The sequence below is a fragment of the Cyprinodon tularosa genome, unplaced genomic scaffold (assembly GCF_016077235.1).
Source record: "Cyprinodon tularosa strain WSP-4 unplaced genomic scaffold, ASM1607723v1 ctg71, whole genome shotgun sequence".
Classification (NCBI taxonomy): domain Eukaryota; kingdom Metazoa; phylum Chordata; class Actinopteri; order Cyprinodontiformes; family Cyprinodontidae; genus Cyprinodon; species Cyprinodon tularosa.
In genome coordinates, this window is record NW_024039463.1 from 3,606,572 (window position 1) to 3,627,101 (window position 20,530).

The following is a 20,530-nucleotide window of genomic DNA, read 5'->3' on the forward strand; positions in this document are numbered from 1 at the left end:
GTCTATATGACAAAAGGTGACTTTCCAACTCCATCTCAAGTCTTTTCCAATGTCTGATGCATTGTCATATGTCCAGATCCTCTCTGAGGTCCTCTCGACTGCAAATCCACTGTCTCCATCTCTATCTGGCATCTCTTGACTTCTAAGAGTTTACAAGGACCTCTGGCTGCAGCTCTTATTTTTGTGACTGTGCTGACAGTATGTGCCGTTGTACTAACCTCCTATTACAGCACTTTTTGAGGTTCTACAAACTGAATGTCTCTATCAGGTTTAAGAAACCACATAGGGGATACAAACATGTGTCCCTCATGGAAATTCTCAGTGTCTAAATTTAACAGATGATGAGCAAAAAGATAGGGCCTTGAAATGTTTTCCCCTTGGACTGTTATACCAATCTTCCAATCAATGCAGACTAGCTGCTCTGTTGATAAAGAGCATCCCCATAGCATGATGCTGCCACTATATTATTTCATCTTGAAATAAGTCTGTTCAGGGTTATTACAACTACTATTTCCATATTGAGTATTGTTCTACTTTTTTTATTTTTTTTTGCCTGAGCAGTGCTGTTTCCTGTGTCCGCTCATCTGGCTTTTTCAAGCTGCAAATGGATTCAAATTGTGTAGCATGGATATAAATGTGTGTTACACAATAGGAGTTTCTTAAAATTATTTTCCTTTTAGAATATAGTACAACAGAGTAGAATACAATTAAATTAACAGTTACTAAGCAGGTTACAGCATAGAGCTAGGGCTAACTGCTGGCAGCAGTGATCAATAGCAGAGGTCTTCAACAGGGGGTCTGTGACCCCTAGGGGGTCCACAGAGGTACTGCATGGTCGCAAAAGTTTTGGTTGACAACTTTTTTTTATACTCCCCCCAATTGCAATGTCTTTAAATAGACATTAACACAAATTTCACAAACTGTAATAAACAGATGAAAGGAGGCAGAAGATGTCTTTCAGTCATCAATGCACACATTCAGCAACACACAGGCGGTCATTCAGCTGGGCATTTCATTGACAACACCTGTCCCATCAACAAGGAATCAGAATCAGAAATACTTTAATAATCCCAGGGTGAAATTACTCTTGTTACATTACTCCATATGTAATAGAGTGACTATAGGACCAATTTGATATAACACAATTTCATACTATATATAATTTGGGGTCCCCGCTCCATCTCGCCATCAGTTTGGGGGTCCTTAGCCTGGAAAACGTTGAAGACCCCTGATCTATAGCATACAATCCTAATGAAATACTTTGAAATATTAACTTTAAAGTTAACAAAATGTATCTAAAAAACATTGAGGGAATCTTTTTATCTCATTTCCTGTTATTGTAGTTAAGTCCAGATGTTAAGGTGAGAGTGCTGTGTTGAATTATTTCCAAAACACATTGCTACAGCACTAAACTTCCCTCTATGAGACTGCCTTCAACTATGCTCTTATCTTTTCTCTCTGTGTTAGCTTTGTGTCGTGGGAAATGCAGTATTTAGGAGGAACTGTGCAAGAGACTGTTGAATCAGGAACTTTGTTCCATATGACAATGTCTGAGCTCTGCAGGGTGTTGTGCTCTGGAATACAGGCTCAGTTATCCCTTAATGGCAAAGCTTGGACTCGCTGTGTGTGTAGACTTGCACATCAGTGGTGGGTAGAAGGCTCCTTTGAAACTGACTCTAGTATGAGTGTTTGTGCCCACTCCCGCTGCAGTTGCAGCGATGGGCAGCCTCTGATCAGCCTGAGCCTTGCCTGAGAGCTGGCGCTGCCTTGTATCCTATTCTATGTTCAAAGGTAAAGCAGATCTCTCACAGGTCCTTGTCTTTGATGTGCTCTTCGACACGAGAGTCGTATCTTTGTGTCTGTGCATCTTCTGACAGAGAGTAAAGGAAGGAATCATGGAAATTCAGTTTCGAGGCATAATTTGTTTAAATGAAAGATAGGGTTTTATTTCTTCAATTGCTGGTGCTTTTCTTGAGCTTGTTGGTGTTATTCACAGTGGAAAATTAACGGGGCTCCTGCATTTAAGCCTCTAGCTCTGGTTGGTTGAAAAACTGAGCTCAGGATTAGCTGTAGAACAATGGCTTCCTTACAATGTGCATCCTCCATATAGAACATTGCTATATCTGCTGCAGAGGGGAAGCTCACCTACAGAATAAAGGGAATAAATATACAACTTCAGAATGAACTAACAAGATCATAGACTCAAACAGTCACAGTTTGTGTGGTATTTCATCTAATCATGGGACTCAAAAGAGTTCAACATCGATTTCTCCGGTTCGGATACACAGTTTAAATGAGATAAAATTGATGGAAATGATCTGCATGAGGGGTTATGTTTTACATCAAACCACATTCTACATGGAATGTTGTCTGCCAAAGATGAAGCACAGAGAAAATTAAATCAAATTCATTTGAGCACAAGAAGTCTCTGACCACCTCGGTATCTCGGAGGAGGCTGTGTCTTAATGATTTATACCACCATGAAGACCTCTGAGATTTAGCAGTTGAGGCTGATATTCAAGGCGTTGTTTCATTGTTACAAATGAGTATCTATTGGATGCCTAACATAGAGAGAAACTGGAAGGAAGAGATGACAAGATGGCTCAATCCTTTTGAAAAAAAAATATATACATTTTGTGAAAAGAAACCCTCATCGGATTTACTAAGATTACCTAAAATATTTGGTTAAGATTGCCTAAAATATTTGCATTTTCTGCGTTTTCACCTCAGCCATAAGGATGAAACATTCAGATGTTGAGTTTGGGGGTGATGAGTCAGTGTTTGTTTTCATTGGTTGTCATGAAAACAAAGCGGGGCAGGGAATTGGGTAGACCTTTCTGCAAAGCTCCCCTCCCATGTGTTAAGCTCTTGATAAAATCAGAAGGGATACTCCACTCAGGGATAATTTCCATGTTTGTTTTTTTTAACTCTCAAAACCTCTTAGATATAACAAAATGACTGGGAGAAAAATTACTGATTTGCTGTTAGAAAAAAAATTAATCTCTTAAATTTTCAAAATGCTTTATACTTAGTTTTTTAGTTGAGAAACCAAACAGTTTAATTAAAAGATTTTCGGGATATGAAGTATCCATTTAACTGAAGGATGGAGAAAACACATTTTGTTATGAGGAGAAAACTAATCATTTAATATATATGTATTGAAAAAAAAAAACATTACAAATGTATGCATATTCACTGTTTGAAGCACAGATATGTGGTTACATTTTTACTGTATCATATATGATAGATCAACACACATTTGGAAATTATCTAGAATTTCAGGGATTTGCTACATCAAGAGAATATGGGACCAACTGCAAAACATTCAAAGGAAGCAACAGCCACTTCACTGATAGGTCAGGCATCAAGAGCTTATTTTATTGAGCAGGACAACTCTTGCTCTGCTGTTGTTAGTTTAGATAGAATTTTTTTTAAATACAATTTATATCACTAAATTTCTTATTTCAAACTCTCATATAAATTATATTCAGGATTATTAAATAAAGACTTTAAGAAATTTGAGATTTTTGTATGCATCTAATAAGAATTTCCACATTACCAGAAAAGCTGTAAATCATTTTTTTCATTTGCCTCTGCAAATTATATTTTTAACAGTTTTAAGCCACCCTTTAACGTAGTGTTTATTTTTGGCTGTGTAATTAAACATGATTAAGCCCAGGTTTTTACTGTCTTAAATATTTAAAAAATCAACAAATATGAATTTAAGGAATATGTATATTAAATGCAATATTTTTAGGAACCCTCAATCATAAGAGATAAATCAGAGATCAGGTAAAAACCTACATAAGAATAAATAGCAATGGTAAGATTCATTGCTTTCTGATGTTTAAAGATTTGCCTGATTGATCGAAGAATAATTTGTAATTAATTTCATTTAACTCAACTCACACTACTGTCCCCACAAGAAAACTTCTTCTTCTTTTTTCTTTTTCCACAAAATTTAGAAATTAAGTTCTGCTCAGATCTAAAATATTAGTTATTCTGGTATGTTTGCTACTGTTAGTGTGAACTAAAATCTGGTTAAAGGAGTATGTTAATATTTCCACCAGGTGGATTGATTCCCCCAGTTCAAACTGGGGTTAATAGTGCTGCCTGATAAATGTTTATTTAAATAACTTATTTAGTAACATGCTATCCAAGTTTGCTTTAAACACTGATCACATTGCAGTGATATGATTACAGCTTAGTCAGACGCTCTCAAGTGGCATAGATGATCTATTATTGCAGCTTTAATATCTTTGCAGTGCAGCGATAATCCCCCTTTGCCCACAACACTTAGTGCGGTTGTAATTTTCTGCTGGTATAAGCCCCTAAAAAAACAGAACCCCATTTCATTTTTATGCGTCTGTGTAAATCTGTGTGTTTTTTTAATTCTGGCGCTGTTTTTTACTGCTTTTTAATTTTTTGACACTGTTTAGAATAGTCATATCTTAATTGTTAATGTTATTTTTTTTTTGTCAATCAATAAGCATCCAAAATATTAAAGACCGAGATCTTTGTTTATCCAATGGTCTCATCAGCACACATGCTTTAATACCTAGCAATCATCATTACTGCAAATAATGTAAGAAAAGCTTAACCTCTCTACATCTCCTTCATCTGCCTTTTTCCCTTATAATCTTCAGGACAGAGTGGAGCTTTTCAGCGACCATCGCGTTTAAACCCATTGGAACCAATTGTGGGAGAAAGGCTGTCTTGGGATGCCCTCATTGGAGAGTGGCTAGGCTCATTAGTTAAATCCCTACCGTGGGCTAATACAGCCCTCCAGGAGTGAAGTAGAGGATGGAGTGAAGACACTTTTTGACTCCTTCTCATGGGTTTCTTTCCCACATTTTCTTGCATGCATCAGCAGCTAAGAAGGTGATGCATGCACCGGTTTTAAAGCCGCCTTCAGCGTTCCTTTGAATTCTTGCATCGAGGGGTTTCACAGAGCTTTTCTGTGGTGCTGGCGGTCAGATGTAATGAATCTATCATGATCAGATTGTTGTTATGGTCTTTGTGACTTTAAAAAAATGCAACTATGTTGCAAAGAATCCTGAACATCAGACTTTGAAGGAGAGTAATATTGCACAGTGAATTACTTAAATTGAACAAAATATCCCAAAGGTTCTTCAAATTGTGCAAAGCAAATGCATACCATCTGACCTTTTCCATTAGTAAGTGAGAGTAAAACTCTTGTTTTGTTCATAATGATTTGGGAACTGGAGGCCACAATGCAGGCAGGTCCCCACTTAACCAGAATTTATCTTTTTGGCAGTAAAGGGAGGGGTTTTGAGTGCTGTTATCTATGGCCTCCCCCTTGAACAAGTAAACAGCCCATTTATTATTAACTCAGGTTTAAGGTAGAGCATTAATCCTCTTTGACAGTTTGCCTACTTGTTAAAGCAGCCACTTCTTCCTACACAGCAGATGGCTTTCAGCTGCTCTTATTTTACAACTCTCACTCTGTAAGATAAGAGAGAAAACTATCTAATTTCTTGGTTGCATTTTATTGATCTGCATGTGTTTCATAAAATGCAAATCAACTAGATGGTTGTACATATCTAAGTGGAAGAACCTGTAACATGCAGATAGAACCGTTTTAAAATTCTCTGGTTTGAAGACTCCTTTAAAACCTAGAGAATTTGATGTTCTCTCTGTATTTGACAAAGTCTGGGCCCTAATTCATACTACCCACTCTTGTTGATGCTTGCACAAAAAGTAATTGAAGTTTGTTCTGGCATTAAATTTAACACTGTCACTTGGAAACTGCTTTGTAAGTTTTTCTTAAAGTTGTCTGTGCACAGTCCCTAGAACTATATGTAATTCCCATGGTTGGAAAGTACAGGTGCATGCTATACCCAGAGTATGAAAAAAACCTAGTCTTTACCCTTAGTCATCCATTTCCGTTCATGCGCTAGCTGAATGTTGGTATATGGCTGATTTTATGGTTGAAATATGGCAGTTCTGAGCTGAGTGTGTAAAATCTATTCTACAGAAGCACTTACCATTGCCAGTATAGAGTGTAAAGCTTTCAACCAATTCCAATTTCGTTATGCTTTGCTTCCAGTGTAAGGCACTTTCTTGTGATCTTTAAAGTTCTCTATCCAGAGTTTTCAAAGCATATTTTAAAGTTTTTCTCTGGCCTTCAACTGGTTTTTGAAACATTTTCTGTTAGACCTTGTAACTTATCATCACAGTATGTGATGCTTAGAAATAAAACGAGGTTAATGAGTAAATAACACAAAGCTTCAATGGATATGATTAAGGATTGATCACCTTTTTATAATTGTATTTGTATGATCAATTTTCAGACTACACAGACACACAGAACCAGTCATGTTTTCATGACTTATCGGGACATTTCATTGACTTACATTCATTTTATATGGGCTAACCCATACCCTAACCCTAACCCGAACTGAATTCACACCTTAGTCCTTGATCTAACCCCAGCTCAAAGAAAGACTTTACCATATGGGGACCAGATGAATGTCCCTTAATGTACCTTTAAGTCCCCATAATGTAGGATGTTGTACAAAACACTGCAGCTGCCTCTACATTATAGGTAAAACACATCCACACACAGACACATGCCCGTTTGTCTCTTTGTCAAAATATTGGCGTTAATCAATTCTCAAAGTTGGGTTGGGAGATGGGTCTATACTTTCGCCTTAATATTGTAGCAGTTTAACCAGCAGGTAAGTAACTCACGCTGAAACCAAGGTCCAGTTGCAAAGCTCTTTATTTATGGAGTACAAAAACCAAGGAGATGCTTGTTACATTGTATGCAAGTGGTGGAACATTCTTCTAATGGTGCTAATGTTAACTCTTAGAACTGCAACCTCCAGAAGATAATATTAGCTTACCATGAACAGACTACCAACATAATCAACCCTCTTTAACACAAAACTAGGATAAAATGGTGATGTTTTCCCCATCTTGACATTACCCAGCAGCTCTTGCAGCTACTCCAGCTTCACAGGACATAAAAATGACTGCCTGAGTGACTGATGGAAAAAGGAGAAATAGAGCTTGGACTGACACAAAGGTACTGACTGTAAACAGTTCATCATGACCTGTTATATAGGCCTACAGTTCAGAATTCGTGTTTATCTTAATAAACACCTATTAAACACAAATACATCTTATTGAATAATATTTGTTTTCATCAGCAGTTGTCATAGTAGCTTTCTCAAGCAGTTTGTGATGCATTTTGGAATCAGGAGATGAGCCCCTGGTCTAACGCACCTCTTGTCCTCCTGGGTCGGATGGGTGGCTTGTTCATCTCAAGTTCGGGTCCTCTACCAGAGTTCTGGGAGTTTGAGGCTTCCTGAAAGTATCTTAACTGTCTCTAGAACTGCACATTTCGGCACTGAGATCTCAGATGTTACTCCATGTATCTGTTGGAGACATATTTTTTCAGAGTCTGGGTTACTGCCCCATTGCTCAAATGACGATGGGCACTATCCCTATCTTCACCCTCCAGACTCGTTCTAGTTTATCCCTGAGAAACTGTATTTTTTCAGTTTCTCATGTTATTTTTCCTGATGTTTCCATCTTCTAGGATGGTCACACAGATCACTGCGGCTGTTCTCTCCTACTTAGCAATGATCACAATGTCTGTCCTTGAACCCCAGTCGTCCTCAGCAGATGGCCCCTCAAACTGCGTCTGGTTCTGCTGGAGGCTTCTTCCTGTTAAAAGGGAGTTTTTCCCAGTGGCACGGGAAGGGGGGTGCTGCGGGGGCTGCAGCCTCCCTCGTCATAGCATCAGCCCCCCATGGTGGGGGGCTGTGGAGTAACATACTATTGTACTTAAAAACATGAAATTATTTATTTTTTAAAAGACTATGTTTGATATGGGATTAAAATGATGGGCTGTGTATAAGATATAAACTAATGATTCATTATTTTAATATTTCATAAAAAACTAGGCTACTCCCCCAGAAGCTTCCGCCACCTCACATTCGTTTAGGCATGGCTAGCAATAGGCAGCAGAAATGTATTTCTGACTATTTCGAGGTAAGAAATGGTTTTAATTCCCCTATACTGCCGCATTTAGTGTTATTTATGTGCCTATTCATCTTAGTCCTGTGGCTGAAGAAGTCTACGCTAGAATAAGGCTGCATATCACTAAATTTTATGTCTGCATTAAGCTATTTAGTGATAAAATATGAAATTAGTTAATTTTTTTTTGTGTGTGTGTTTTTTGTTTCAGATATGAAATCATTCCCCCATATCCATAGTCGAATGGACTTTCAAGACGTTCAATGCTCAGTTTAGGCTATATTTAGGCCATGTTTTATTCAAGTATTCCTGATCCTGTTGATTGGGAGCTGTTGTTTGTTTTGAATGATTAAAAGAGAAGAAATAAAGTTTAAAATGTTCATGCTTTGTTCCGATGCATTTTAAATGGCAGTTTTTGGCGACAAATGTAGGCCTACAATATTATTTTAAAAACGTCAGCCACAGCCCTCAACATAAGGACGTCATGTGTTTTTCAACCCAGCCATCAGCCCCCCTCGCTTGAAACAGCTTCCAGCGCGCCTGGTTTTTCCTCTCCACTGTGTCTACAATCATGATTAGTTTGAGGGATTGCCTTCGAGTAAATGAGTCGATGTAATCAACTGATTTTCCTTAGATAGAAACCTTTGAATCAATTTGACTGTATCATCTGGTTGAATTGTCTCTGTAAAGTGCCTTGAGATGACATGTGTTGTGAATGACATGTGTTGGCGCTATATATATAAACTGAATTGAATTGGTTGGGTGGCCGCAACCATTTAGTCTGTTTGTGTCTGGAAGTCCCCAAGGATCTTAGCTCTGTTATTCTCCACCACCTTGGGAGGTGGCTTCCATTTTGACCTGGGGGTCTCCAGTATGTGTTCTGCAGATATAAAAGGCATATTTATTTCTATTAGGCCTATATGGACAGATAAATATCTTCATATTTTTCCTTTCCATAAAGTAATAACTAAAAGATTACTATGAAGTAAAGCTTTGTTCACACTGTCATACATTTAGCGCAGACTATGGGTAAGAAGAAGAAAATAAACCAGCAGTTCTTAAATATTATTACAAAATAACACAGAAACAATCAGCAATATTTTCAATGAACTTCATCAACTTTCAATTTCAGTATATCAACATCTGATGAGTCTCTGCATGTTTATCTATATTGTGTGCAACTTTTTTTACTATGTGTTGCAGTGCAGCAATAAAAGGGTCCACTGGTTGATTTTGAAAGCTAAAGCCAAAGTAAACCAGTAATTTTGTGTCTTGGAACAAAAGACTGGAACTCCAAATATTTGTGCCTTCTCTTCAGTTACTTTTGCATCTGGTTTACAGTTTTCCCCAACATTCAGAATACTTTCAAAATGTATAAGGCACACATCAAAATGATCAAAGTATTTCACAGCAGAGAAACCTAAACAGTTTTACATTTCCATATGATAGAGACTGAATGTGATGGTAAACATTTAATTTACTAAATCAGATAAGATTACAGTAATCATCTTTTAAAAAGATATTTAGAATCTATACATTTTTTTATCTCAAACAAGGCACTAAGCAGTTTGAACTAGAATGAAAATATGTTTTAGTTAGAACAGCTCTAAGTCCTTCATCGCTAATTGTGAAGGAGGAAATGAAACGGCCATCTTTGAGATAAATTAGCAGGCATAAAGTACAACAGAAAGACTATTATATCTTCTCTCTGCTGCTTCACACATTTCTTTCTGTTGGTTTTAGAGAAAGAATATGAATGTTACACAATAGTTTATCTGGTTCAATTAGGCAACTTTTTCCATCTGAAAAATCCTCTCGCTAAGCCACTAAAACACTTGAATGCTGCCTTGTTCAGCATTCATTGCATGGCAAATACACTGAATTGTCTTGAGCAAACAGTTTTTGCCCAGAACTGGGGATTTTCCAGAATCTGAATTTATTCATTCAGAAGTGCTTTGGTTATTGCGAGCAAATGGAGAAGGAAAATGAGATTTGTTGAAGTCATCAGCTATCCAAATGAAATGGAATATCTTATTTTTTGGATATGCTTAATTTGGATTAACCATATGAAAGCAATTTATTGGCGGCTTTCATTTGGAGGGATGGCAAGAAGAGAAAATGTCAATTTAAACTGTTACCACTGGAAAGTATGAAATAAGACAGTTTCATAACAGCAGTCTCTCTCCATATGAGTGTGTCAGTCTAAAAGTGTCTGTTTCTGCTTGGAGAAGGCACTCACTCTGCTCTGATGTCACCAGCAAGGTCACATTAAAGCCACCGCATCCTCTCATTCAGGTTTAGGATTTGTCCCAGCCCTCAGTAGCCACACACACACAGACAGCCAAGCTAATAAGAGGAAAAGACTTTATGCGTGTATATTTAGCAGGAGAGGAAAAGTGGGAGTTCATTTCCATGAGTGTATACACAACAAATGACTGACTACGCAGGCGAGACAAAGACTGTTTACATTTATACTGCCACACATATTCTGTGATGAATGCATGTTCTCAGTTCTAAACTATAATTCATTGTTTATGTATGCCAGTTTGCCACAATGACATCATAAGCCACAGGGCTAAATATGGCTCTTAAATTATTATTTTTGCCTTGTAAATTATATTTTCAGGGTAACAGGGCAAACATAGAAGTGTGTGATACCCTTGCAGACCCCAAACTATCATATAGACTAATCTAAACTTTAAATTGAGGAGAGTCATCTGACATTACAGGCTTTGGTTCATTCAGATTTATACATAAATTAAGTTCCCATTTTGATCTGATTTTTAAAAAAGTTTTGGTCGTAGGGAACAGGTGGATGTAATGTGGATGGTTCATAATACTAATTATTCTTATTTAATTTAATCTTTATTTAACCAGGAAAGAACCCCTGCCTGGGACCAAGATGCACTAAAAGTTGCACAATACATATTATTTGATAAAAACAATTCAATGCTATATGGGTTAAGAAAAAAATATCAGAATTTAAAGAGTTCAGCTATAGTGCTCTCAGTCGGGACTAGCTCAAACTATGGAGCAGTAGTTGCCATTTTAACAGCCAGTGATACTGCAAATTGGACCATTTTCAACAATTAGGAAAACAATGCTTAAAAAAAGCAAACATTTTTGGCATTTACTTAATCATATTTAGTTAGTTTAACAATGTCTCTTCATGTTAGTATGGTAGGACATCAAGCAATTGTGTTAAAGGAACTAAATGTGATTAAGTACATGCCAAAAATGGTTGCATATTATTTTTCAGTATATTTTCTTTATTTCTTTCTTTATTTTACTTGACACAGTGAACATATTTAGGCGTACTTCTAACAATATTGTGTAGAATACTGGGAATCTACTTTGTTTGCTAGTCTTTTTATTTAACAGTCAGGACAGCGGTCATAATGAAGGCTGATACCTTTGCTGTGTTCTGGACTAACTCTACAGTTTTTCAGAGAGACCAGTGTCATATTGTTGGATCAGAATTTTGCTTTCATCTACTTTTGAAGCAGACATATTGATGACCTATAATACATCAGTGTTTATATTTTTCTCTGGTTGCTATCCAATATACTCACCACAATGACATTTACATTTTAGTCTTAGTCAAGATTTGGTCATGTTTGGGATTTGTTATGACATTTAATTCGTTTTACTTCTCCCTCTTGTGCACATCTCCAGCAGTCTATGGGTGAAAGGTGGGATAAACCCTGGATGAGACACCAGTCCCTCTCAGGGCAATGCAGGGACACACAACAATGCACACACATCCACACACACCCCGAAAACATTGAGTTTGTCTATCAAAGTCATGGAATTTTAAAACATGATGATGGTGGGACATCATCATGCTCTACATTAATGCTATAGATTTAGAAATAGAGGTTAGCTCACTGAAGGTTATCGTCATTCTTAGGACCTGCTAATATTTAACTTCTAAAGCATAGCAATCTCCTATATTTTCTTATTATTAACAGAGTCCTTCAAAAGTTAAAAGCAGAGGGCACAATGGGAATGGCGTCCCTTGAGTTCTCTTTTGAATCTGGAGCAAATCTGTAGAGAGAACTCAATGATTTTCTTTTTCCAGCAGAGCATTCATAATGTATCCATAAGCATTGGAAATGGTAAAGTTAAGCCTTTCAATATGATTACTTAAATGCTGGGCAACAAATAAAAACATGGTAAAGTTGCTGGTTTCAGGTCATTAATCTGCTGTATAAGTCAAGTATAAGCTCTTAGCTTTTCAATCAGACAAATAATGGATGAATCCTAGATGAATGGAACATGAATATTGAAGTTTCACAAATAAGCAAAAGTAGAAGAAATACAGTATATGGGGATGGGGGTAAATTAATTAGAGTTGGCTTATCTTTTCTTAAGAGCTTATTGATTATTTAAAGCTATGGTTGCTAATATTAGGAAAGCAATATTTGTAAAAAAAAAATCTTGCTAGCTCTTGCTAATTGAAAAAGTATTTTGGAGAAAAATCGAACAAATAGGTAACTTGCACCTAAGGAATTATTGTGATTTCCTGGTCCGTTTTTTCGTTCTTCAGCCTTCTACCTTCTCCATTTTAACCAGCATCCATACTGCTAACTAGTTTCTTTACGTTTTCCAGTTCCTGTCAGTTTTTTTAGAATATTTGCAGCAGACTCATCTCTTTTCTAGTCAGTAGGATGTTGGCTCCTAGCTCCGTTGATAAGCAGGGGTAATTCCAAGGGCCCCTGTTGATGATCTTAGTTGGAACCTTAGTTGGAATGTGGGGTATTGCTGATAAAACAATCAAAACGAAAAACAAAAACAGGTTAATGCTTGCATGTAGAGCCTGACCAATTTGGGAATTTGAAGGCCGTTACAAATATTTGAGGTTTTGAAAAAAAAATTTCCCACACATTGGCAGATACCTGAATATCGTCCAGAATATTTTTAAAAAGCTTAACATGGACATGCACAGGATAGGCACTGTCCAACTATATTCTCATAATAACCAAAAATATAATTCAAGACAAAGAAACAGAAAACAGAACTTAAAATAAGCTACTTTAGTTGAAGCAGTGTCAACATAACACTATAAATACATTTAGATATTGCCTCAAATTTGTGGGTTTTTTTTGCCTTACTGGTGCTGGAGCCCTGTCTAACTTTAACACCGCAGATGCTGCATCCACCAGCTGTTACATCCTCAATGAAGTGGCTCCACACCTGACTGTTCCCCTCTGCCTGTGAAATGGAAATATGATCATTTAGTGTTCTTAGTTAATTACATTTCACTTCTACAGACAACCATTTAAAAATTAAAACAAGTGGCTGCATAGAGCTTAAAGTGATAACAGACTGGCTAATAGGAGGTGTTTTGTGTTGGATTCATTTTTAAGACTCATTCACACAAACACCTTAGAAATATAAATTTGTCATATTTACAAGCAACTGAAAAGTTCCTTCCTCCACTGAGCACAAGCGACTAAACTAGATTTAAGTAGCAATGCTGCAGCTTTTAAAACTTTCAAACAGAATTTCAACTGACTAACTAAGTTGGAGCCTTTTAAAAATTATTTAATGAGAAGATTAACTTCTGAATTTATGAGCCCTGCTAAAACCTGCATGTCAGTATTAAGTGTAGTGATATACAATACAATAATCTTATTTTCCTTCTAAAATTATGTTTATTTCACAGAGAGCTAAAACTTACAAAGAGCCAAAATGTTAATATGTTTACCAAAAACTTGCCTGCTCTCCTCAATGTGCCCTAACAGCGTGTTTCTACAAGGACATTTGTTGTCATGGAAAGCTAAAATGTCGTTTTACAAAATCACAGCTTACAATGAAGTTGTGAATGAGCCAGACTCTGAAACTGGCGCGATAAATCGGCCCGCCGATTAATCGGTAGGGCTATCCTTGCATGTATGAAAAATGGCACAGTCACTGCCCAAAACAGACCTTATCCTCTCCAAGATAAATACAAAATCTAAATTTCTCCCAATGTAGCAATTCCAGCTGATAGAGCTTACTATGGTATCTTTATAGCTGTATACATGTATAATATCATGAAATAACCCTTTTGATTGTGTTTCAATGTGCTTTATCCAGGTTGCACATACAGTATAGTGGTTTAGAATATCTATCTCTGCTACCCAGCCTCCATCTCCATGCACAAGCCATTCCTTGAATTTTGACTTGGCCAAGTGGGCTCCCCTGCAGCAGTCACCCATGCAGCCCCTCCTCCACAACAAGCCAACCTTCATACATAATTGAAAGTCACCCTTGGTCCCATCCAAAGCAAAACATGGTTTTGGTAAAATCAAAAAGTTACCATTTTAGTGAAAATACAGTGCAGCAAGAGAAGTAGCCAGGCTTCCCCCATTTGATTTGATAACAACCGTTTAAACTCCATTAAAATATCTATAGGCGAAAAAAATCATGCTACTCAATATTTTTTTTTAGTTTATCCATGTTATTGCAACAGTTCAGTCAACTGAATTCATGTTTAATTCTGCCAGTGATTTAGAGTCAGGATAACATTTGTAGATGCTGCAAACATTTGGTTGCTTTTAATTGAACGTAAACAAATGACTGTTAAAAGAAGCAGCAAATGGCAAATATATGAAAAGGAAGCATTACTTAAATATTCTTAAATTAATTTCTTTGTAATTGTTTTATTTAATTACTTGAGAAGGGGAAAGAATTTTACAAACTTGGTTTACAGTAATAAAAAAAAAATTAAAATCTAAGGTGTATCCTCACCTTTTGCAGATTATTTTTTGGGATCAACACTCCACAACCACTAAAAGCATTAGAGAGTCAGCTTTGCCTGTGTGAATGGTTCATGGGAGACTGTCTACATTTGTGAGGTGGAATCCATTAAGCTCTAAATGTACATGTGTAAGAGTGAAAAAGCAGAGAGGATAGATATGTTTCAGTTTTCACTGTGTGCCCATGTGTGTGTACATACTTTTATGGGTACTGTATTGTGAGAGAGAGCGTGTGTGTGGGCCCGCTCTACACTGCGCTGGGGGCCAAAACACTAGAGATTGCTTTGATCTGGATTCCCTGTGTCTCGTCCAATCACAATCATGTCACCAGCTCCCCACGGCTGCAGCAACTCATTCATGGTGTAGAGAGCAGATCCTACTCATTATTACCTTGTATACGTTTTACAAGAACAGTGTTAATAAAATGCTTCGTCCAAACAACCCACATAATCATCCCACAAACGTCTCGCGTAAGCAACACATAAAGGACTGCATTCTTGGGATATGGTATGGTAATCAAATGGTAATCAGATATGTTTATATTTGGAAAACACATTCAGACAGGTCTCTATGAAGAAACATTCAATCATTTAAAGCAGGTACATTTTTATTATATGGAAACTGCCTCCGAGCAGTAATAGAACAATTAAAGCATTTTTTCTTATTTTGCAAAATGTAATTCTTCATACATTAAAAAAATAAATAAATAAAACTAAATAAATCAAATGCACAATCACGAAAAAAAGTTTGCTGTATTATAAACTGTATGCTGCAGTTATTAGCTGTGGCAAAAAAAAAAAAAAAAAAAACTTTCTGTTTTTAGCAATAAAAACAATAAAAATAAATATCACATTCAGAATGAATTCCATCATGGTGGTAGTTTTTTTCTTATATGTGTCAATTTAAAAAACATGGGGAATTTTTAAATTTAAACACTGATGTTCAAGGATGCATAGCCTAAAAGTGACATTTGCACAACTATTGTCACATTATTAAGGTCATTATATAATACTGTGTATTAACACCCATTGTTCTGTGGTCAGAAAGAAAAATAATATAAGAACAGTATAATATATATATATATATAGAGTACTTGGTAGTAGATTTCCTGTTTTTATTACTTCTTTAAATTCATTTCAGTTTATAGAGTGCCAATTCAAAACAAGTATCATTTTGGGGCACAATGATTGAATTCAATTAAATCTTACAGTCAGATCGGTTAACCCATAAACATTCAGGTCCTGTCTGTGGGACATACTGTATGTGGTGCTTCCAAATTTACAGCCTCATACTGCCACAATAAGGCTACTGTCTGCCATTACAATAGTTTTAATTGACAGTCTCCCCCCCCAAAAGGGTTAAACAACAAGATTGGGTTAAATTTGTTTTTGTTTTTTTCAGCCATTTTTTGTGATCTTGGTTGGGCCAGTTACCAGGCTGAAAATTTTCTAATAAAGAAAACCCATCTGATTGCATTGAGCCTTTGATTCAGCAACATTCACTCCTCCTGGATGAGCATGTCACAACAGTAGATATTTGCTTGCCTTATGTCATTGTCTCTACAGTAGTAGTTTTCAAACATATTTTGAATGTCTCTGTTGCAGCACACCTGATTCAAAAGACGCATGACATCCTCAGCAGCCATTAATTGTTGCAGAAGCCTGTTAATCATTATTTTGCACAGGCCAGGTATATGGCAGCGAGATGAAACCTAAAACATGCAGGGAAGTGGCATTTGAGGACTAGGAATGATAACCACTGCTCTACAGCAATCCCTCCAAGTGTCATGATGGGTTTGGGTTCCTAGACCATATGCAGAACACCACCAGAGGCAGGGAAAAAGTTCAAAGATTTAATGAAGAATATTTACAAAACAGGTCAGGGGGGTAATCAGGTCCAGGGCTGGTCACGACTGGGTTCACAGTTCAGAGATTTGAGTTGAGCGGCAGAAGGGGGAACCAGGAGGGTTCAGAGGCTGTAGGCAGGCTGAGGGCCTGGTGGAGGCTGAGCTTGGTTGAGAGCTAGTAGATCACCAGGTTTAAGTTTCCCTTTCAGATTCTTCTGAGAGTCGGCTGGCAGGTCCTTGGCAGGTTTGGTTCTCCAGGGTTCTTCTGAGATCAGACAGGTTCAGCCTTGGAAACAGAGAAGACAAAAGGATCAGGTTCAGGTCTCGTAGTCAGGAGACTAGACAGACTGGTTGGCTCAGGGTTTGCACTCTGGCACCGGAGTGTGGTCCTCAGCCCACTTAAATGCTGGTCTCCTGATGAGCAGATGAGGAACAGCTGGTGAAATCAGCTTCAGGAGACCCAATACGCCCTCTGGTGGAGAAAAGGTAGACAGAACCCCAGATCCCAACAGTAACAAAAAATCCCCAGGAAGGGATCCTTGGCGCCCTCTGGTGGGCAAGCCTCAGGATCCCAACACCAAGCATGTATGTAGTGACAGTGGAGAGGAAATACATCCTTTTAAAGGGCAGAAGCCTCCAACAGAACCATGTCTGTTAGTAGCCTTTCTCTACTGCCTCCTACACCACCAACAGCCAAAGGCTGGGACTACAACACAGCAAATGTGTTCAAGGAGCAACAGCAGCTGGCCACTTCTCTAAAATAAACAACTGTTCAATGTTTGCCACTTTAATTCTATGTCAGGCAAATCGTTCAGACAGGAAGTCTTCTTTTTTTTTTATTGTGTCCTGTTTTGCCAATATAGTTTTGGTAATCAATGTCCTAGAGCTTGATAATAGCCCAATAGATATGCTTTCTCAAGCAGGCCATTATGGTTTTCACCATATGGTTCACTAAGTAATTATATATAAAAATGTTACTGAAAATGATTTATGGATTCAAATCATATACAATGGACACAGAAATTGAAAGGGTGGTGAGAAAGGGAGAGGGAAGACAAAGCAGAGAAATGAAATGGCAGGAAATCAGTTCAGTTCATGTCATGAATTAGTTCCTATCTAAAAATGGATAACTTTGTGTCTTGTTAAGTGATTTTTAATGACATCATGACCAAAATTCTGTTTTGATTTCTGCAGTGTCAACTGATAATTAATCAGGGTCATTCAAGTCGAGAATTGTCTAATTCCAGTCAACATCTCTAAATATTTGTAATTTCTATACCAGAAAATAACTAAATCATAACAGACTTCAATATGCTAAATGCTTACAAAATGACAGCATTTAAAAAAATACAGAATTCTGATTGAAAGTTTCCCATTTAAATTTATTTTACTGAACTTTATCAAGACGTCTATCAGAATTTCTCCTTTGTGGGACAATAAAGAGACCTTCTATTCAATTTCTATTGAATCTTGATATTGAAAATCAAAAATAAACCTGAGCTTATGGGTAAGAACTAGCGCATCTTATGTTTTAGAAAACGATTTTGAAAATTATGTTTGAAAATATCAAATATTTAGGCTGTATTTATTAGACAGATGACATTGCAGTGTTTGAAATCATTCCTTGGAGGAAGCAGTCAAATACACTGGCATACTTTTTTCCCCCAAACCTGTTGACTTGCAGAGTTTTTTCTTGCAACCAAAGAATAACTAATAAGATGTTAGTATCAAAGACGAAGACTCCTCCAGTACCTGTGTGTAACTATGCAAATTTTCTTTATTCAATATTTTCCAACATAAATACCACCAAACTCATCTTCTTTGTTGTTACATATTCACTATGCGTTTGTTTCCCCAATAATGTTTCCTTGAATTTATGCAGGGGAGTAATAGGGGAGTCCAGACACAGAGTGACAAGCTGGCAGAAAGACAAATTTGTTGATAAGCTGTGCTGACATTGAGTGATGGGTCGCAAAATTGTCTGTTCTCATTACCTTTTTAGAAAAGGAATGCACGTTCATCTGAATCATTTGTAATCGTGTCACCTTCAGTCTGAACCTAACAGTTCAAACAGTTGACAAAAATAAGCAAATGCTAAATCCATGTAAAAAAATATAGCAAAAAGATAATTAATATGCTTTTTTAATAAACATACCCCCAAGATGAATTTCTCACCATATAGTAGAAAAATATCCCTTAAATCATTTATAAATATGACATTTCAAATAATTTTCATTTCAAGTAATACTGTAGATGTGCCTCATTCAAATGTATAATTTTGATTAAAGAAAATGTATTTGTATTTGTATTGAAATCCTGACAACGATCTTACAGCGCCAACCTGGGGAAAACTTGTTTAGCTCATAAAGGTAGCTGTGGAAAAGCAAGAGATTTTTTTTTCTCCTCTTGTTACCAGACACAGAGATCATCTTATTAATTCGGTTTGAGCTTTCAGTCCAAAACATCTGTCTGACAGGAGCAGCATTTGCCCACTCATATTTAACATGTGGGGGTAAGAGCTTCAGATCCCAAAATGCAAATAAAACAATGATGCCTTTTCCTTGCTTTGCAAATCAGAGAGGTCTTGCATCTGTGGGAGGGGTGGGATGTCTAACAAGTCTAATGCTGTTTATGAAAGCTGAGTTTTTGCATCTAATCACAATGTCTATTCCCATGGGCCTGTTAGCTCCTCAGTCTGGTAGAGCACCTCTCTTCCAGGAGCGCTGTATTTTTAGGATGTTGTGAAGCTTCCTTCACTGCATACAGAATGAGCTGCTCGCCTTTAGGGGGATGTCGAGTTTGAAGATGATGTCCTTTGGATTTGATTAATTCAGTAACGGGAAGAGAACCTGTCCCCGACTCAAAATAGACTCCGTTTAAATGACTGTATTGCTGTTGTTTTCTTACTTTTCACCGTTTGGTCTTGTTGCCACTTATCAGCGTATCACGACAGGAAGAAAATAAATAAGAGGAGGCTGTTGGGCTATCAGTGACGGGGAGGCTGTTTATGAGTGAATCTGCTTGTGTGTGCACATGAGCATGAAAGAATAAGCTCAGCATGTCGCATTCCCTCCAGGACTCTTTTTCTTTTTTTTTTTTCCCCTACTCTGCTCTTGTCTGCTGCCATGCTTGTCCATAGTGCACTCTTCTGAAGTTTACCATCAAGGCCTCCATCTGTTGAAACCTGAATCTGTACATTGCACTTGTGGATATTAGCTCATATTTTGTGATACTGCAAGAAAAAAATAGAGATATAGTTGTTTGAGTAGGTGTCTCATCAAAAGTAATGTATTCTAAATATGTTTTTGTATGTAGAATATTAACTACCTTGTGACAAAAAACTCAAATCAAAAGGGTTAAAATACCCAATTTTTACCTATGGCCATACCATTACATTAATCAATCTTGCCCAGAGTGGTGCATAGTTATAAACCAAAAAAAGATAGCACGTTCTAAGAGCTAATCAATCCTTTATTGTCAATTTCACTATAAATATAACAGAAAAAGATTTTTCTGAGCATTTATACACTGCATATAGCAAGAAAAGAGAGCATAAACTAAGCCACAATCTGCACAGTGACAGCAGCTGTTCTGTTTTAGTTAATGTCTGAGTCATTACTGAGTCATTTTAACGCTAACTTTGTTAAGCCTTCCTTAAAAAATTTGCCTAATCACCAGAGATAATATGACTTCTGTGGCATTAGAATTAGACTTTAGACTTAGATTTAGACAACTTTATTGTCATTTTGTATACACAGTGTATACAAAACAAACTCTCGTTTTGTGCAGGTTTCAGACAGTGAATGAGCAGCAGCTTAGCAGTGAAATGAACATTTCCATTTCATAAAGTGCAGCAACTATCGAATGTAAACAATGTGGGAGAAAAACATGGTTCAAAAGGCATTGATGTAGATTTAGATTGGTGTAGATTTAG

General features: G+C 37.0%; 1 protein-coding gene across 1 annotated transcript in view; it reads left to right on the top strand.

Annotated features, from left to right (window-relative positions):
* Positions 1 to 20,530, top strand: part of roraa (RAR-related orphan receptor A, paralog a) — a 274,495-nt gene that overhangs the window by 51,025 nt on the left and 202,940 nt on the right. The window lies entirely within an intron of this gene.